At 35.5% G+C, this 4,616-nt stretch overlaps 1 long non-coding RNA gene across 1 annotated transcript; it reads right to left on the reverse strand.

The window, feature by feature from the left end:
• Positions 1–1,322: 1,322 nt before the first annotated feature.
• Positions 1,323–1,882, reverse strand: LOC147523234 (uncharacterized). The gene is made up of 3 exons (XR_015196157.1): positions 1,753–1,882; positions 1,588–1,670; positions 1,323–1,513 (listed from the first exon to the last, which is right to left on the reverse strand). It is a non-coding gene; the product is annotated as an uncharacterized LOC147523234 (long non-coding RNA).
• Positions 1,883–4,616: the final 2,734 nt, after the last annotated feature.

Consider the following 4,616-nt stretch of genomic DNA (forward strand, 5'->3'; position numbering starts at 1 on the left):
GGTCTTATTTCCTTCGTCGAATCACCGGAGAAAAATTTGCCAAGCCATGGAATGCTTTTCATTTGAAAAAGTTTTATCGTTGAATGTTTGTTTTTCATTCATTGTAATCATTTTATAATTCAATAAAATTCGATCCATCTTTCGTTTTAACTAGAGATCAAATATCCCAAATTTCATTACGTTATCATTACACTATGGGGGCGGCGACACCCCAAATTTCATTACGTTATCATTACACTATGGGGGCGGCGACACCCCAAATTTCATTACGTTATCATTACACTACGGGGGCGGCGATTCCCCAAATTTCATTATGTTATCATTAAACTATGGGGGCGGCGACACCCCAAATTTCATTACGTTATCATTACACTATGGGGGCGGCGACACCCCAAATTTCATTACGTTATCATTACACTATGGGGGCGGCGACACCCCAAATTTCATTACGTTATCATTACACTATGGGGGCGGCGACACCCAAAATTTCATTACGTTATCATTACACTATGGGGGCGGCGACACCCCAAATTTCATTACGTTATCATTACACTATGGGGGCGGCGACACCCCAAATTTCATTACGTTATTATTATATTATGGGGGCGACGACACCCCAATTACGTTATCCTTAATACTTATATCTATTTTGCCGACCTACCTCAAAACCAGATTACACAACTATTATATATTTTGACCGACCTATTCTGATTACCAATCTGATAAAAAATAGATAAAAACCAAATATCATGAATACAGTGGAAAAAAGAAACATAATTGAGAAAGAAAAAACCGTAACCTAACCTCACATCATCATAACAATAAAGAATAAAAACTTCACTCAAGAAGTTGCGGCATAATGCTATCCTCCACTGGAACTGGAACACCTAATAGATCCGACGGAGATACATCTTCCAACTTCCTATAACACATAGTATAATAATCGGACAAAATTGCAATTTTTCCCGTTTCTCGAATCTCTTGATTTCCAAAGTCCAACACTTGCCGATGCTTCACGCAACACCCCTGATTTCTTAATTTCAACCGCATGCTTCTCAATTATATCATCCTTCTCTTCACACCCTACTCTAAAATTTTCCACCCTCTCATGACATTCATAACTCCTTCTTCAAAAATGCATTCTCTTCCAATAGTACCTTGTAGTCTCCTCTAATCCCCCACCAAAACTTGTTTTGACAATTCCAATTTCTCACATTTTAAAATTGCAACTTCATCACTCAAAACCTTCCGCATTCGCTCCTTGAGAACAACAATTTCTTGATTCTCGTTTCTTTTGACACTTCAAAAAAAATTTCATGATATTCATTTTCATCTCATAGTCGTGCAAAACTACTTCATTTCTCAAAATTACTCCTCTCAAATGTTCATTCTCCTGAAAGATGAGCTCTCTCTCTTTCCAAATATTTCTCAATCTCGCATATTCACTGGTTTTAATCTTATAATTTTCTTTTGCTTCTAAGATTTCTTTGGCACAATCCCCAAGCTTCGACGCCTAATAGAAAAAATAATGTGTTACTCAAAAAAAAAAAAAAAAAAAAAAACACACACACACACACTAAAAATTACCTCTGCAAGCTTTGAATTCAACATATTAACGGTTTTTCCAAAATCTACACTTCGTTGATAATCCAAACACAATAACTCTGGATCTGAAATATTAGACAAAAGGATTTAAAATAATAATATATAATAATCAGTAAATACTATTTAAATAGCTATTCAACATCTAACCTTCAATTGCCAAGGCTTGCACGTCTGGAGTGATGAGCATAGGTGTTGTAGAACAACCGCTCATCCCTGGCTGCAACGAAGAAGGTACAGTTGATCCAACAATGATGTCGGCACTAACAAAAGTAGACACCGGTTGACACACCCGCATCGATTGTCGGTATAAGTCGGCAATCCAAAGATTTGTACCAACAATGAAGTTGACACTTCTAACAACATACCTGCATAGGTATTAACAAATGAATAAGTCGGCAATCCAAAGACTAGTGCAAACAACGGTTGATACTAAACTCGACACACCAGCAACATGGTGCCATCGGCAAATAACAGTTGAAGTTGCTACACACCAGCATTGGTGCCAACAACAGTGTTGGAACTCCAATACTACTTCCACCAAAAGAAGTTGGCAGGTCAAAATTGATTTTGACAACGTGTTTAACCCATTGTATCTCCACCATCGTCAACTTTTTCCATCTACATTACCAAAAGAACCATTAAACAATAAATAACGAATATTATTCAAAATCACGTAAACAAGATCAACACTAACATCAAGTCCAGATATCTTCATTAGTCATCGCTTCCCCCGATATCATCATCATCATCAATATCAAGCACATCAAGTAGTTTTATGTACGGAAGACAAAAACCCGTGACATTGAAACATCATTCCAAAACATATTATAGGTATTACATATATGATATTTTAAAAAGAAATATTATATAATGCATCAAGTTCTCGACTATCAATCTCTTCCTCAATTTTACTTGAGTTATCCAAAGTTTTCTTTTCCTTCTTTTTTGAACGTACATTTCTTTTCTTCTTTCTAATATTTTCTTGTCCACTATCCTCAGAGTCATCTCCTTCTACTTCTTCGTCATCTTCACTGCTATCATCCACAATAATATTCTTTCTCTTCTTTGTGCCACAATAAGGTGCTAATTCCCTAGGCTCATTCAGCAGTCTAGTTTCTATATCATGATAATAATCTACTATATCGTCTGGAAACGAAAGATCATAGACATCTGCATTATGACTAAACAAACTAACAAATTTCTTTTTTATCATCTCGCTGCTAAACACTGATTTATTTGGAAACTTCAGAAAATCCCCTATATATATATATATATATATATAATATATATATATATATATATATATATAAAAGATAATCAAAATGTGATGCTAACTATTTAAAATTAAAATTATAAGAATATTAAGTTTATATCTTACCTGATATATTGTTAGGATAATCAATATCTTCGAACCTCCAATTGCCTTTAATCTTAAAACCATACAATTTAGCATTTTTTGTAGTTCAAGGCATCCCATAAAACCGATAATTCTGGTTGTGATGGTTATGATATCCCAATGCATAACTTTTTGAAGAGGCCTTGTTTTGCCGCAGAGGCTTCAATAACTCAAACAAAAGGTTTGACGACATACTATTTTGATAAACCTTACAAATTCTCGCTACACGTGCAAATATAGCCCAATAGCCAGGAGATAATTGTGAGGGATGTACTCTCCATCGAGCTAATAACTCGGAAACTGATTTCCGAAATGGAACACTACAACCAAGCCAAAAATGTGAAAACAATAAAATTATCTCATCCTTTTCACATTTTTGGTTGATATCGCTACCAACATACTCAATTGAAACATCATCTCCGATATCATACATTGCTCTCAAACTATCAGCATCAATTCCCTTCGCCACCCTATTCATATTAAAATCTCCCTTATAACCCCATCTCCTCTTCAAGTTATAATTCTTCTCCATTATCAAATATTTTCAATACTGTCAAAAAAAAAAAAAAATAGAATAGTATCAATTAATCCTTCTCTTTCTTTGATAATAAGATCTAAACACTTGTTTACTGTCTCGCGATCACTACATAGATACAAATCCTAATATATGTTTCCTCATTAAAAAAAAAAAAAAAAAAAGTGTGAACGGTTAATAAAAACATACCTTACTGCTAAAATAAAACAAGAACACGAAGGAGATAATTTGAACTTTTATTCTTCTCTTCTCAATTCTAGCTATCTCTATCTTTTAAGCCTGATAATTATTCTACTCCCACGAGTTCTCCTTTTATAGATATTCTAACTCCGAGTCAGATACCAATAGGACTCTCTTCTCTCTCGCTAAAAGCCCAATACATCCAATACTTGGTTTACTAGTTCGCCTCTTATTAGCGATCCGTATTCTATCCGCTCCTAATCCTCTTAGTATTCTAATGTGTCTAATCCAATTCATTAACAAACCAAACATTATATAACAGCTGCCGACCTATTAATTTCCTTGCATTGCCGATCAAAAAGAAGTTTGAATTTGGCCGCTCGTAACATGCCGCTCGTCAACTCCAGCCCCCCCAACCGAAAGCAGATCAAATAAAGACTTTGGGAAGGGTTTAAAACATGTTTTCTAGTTGGGAAACAAAGACCACTGGAGACCGAAAGCTTCTGAAAGAAATTGCCGCTGTATGCCGCTGGCTATAGTAACCTTGATTTGCCGCTGCCAATAGAAAACTCGAATTGCCGCTCTTGTTGAATTGCCGCTCTTGCAAGATTTGGTGATCTTCCTGAGCTAATAAAGCTTCGGAAACTCTTTGGTGAACGTTATGGGCAAAGGTTTGCAGTGACTGCAGTTGAATTGAGCTATGGAAATTTAGTGAATCCCCAGATAATTGAGAATCTCTGCACTAAGTCAATACCAGATCATTTGAAGCTCGACTTAATGAAAGAAATAGCGAGAGATAATGGCCTTGAACTAGACTATCCTGAAAATGGAATTGAGTTTTAGCTGCAACACCATCAGCAATCTGACCTTTTCTAGATTTTGTACTTCAAGAATCAGAAT

The sequence above is a fragment of the Coptis chinensis genome, chromosome 1 (genome assembly GCF_015680905.1).
Source record: "Coptis chinensis isolate HL-2020 chromosome 1, ASM1568090v1, whole genome shotgun sequence".
Lineage (NCBI taxonomy): Eukaryota > Viridiplantae > Streptophyta > Magnoliopsida > Ranunculales > Ranunculaceae > Coptis > Coptis chinensis.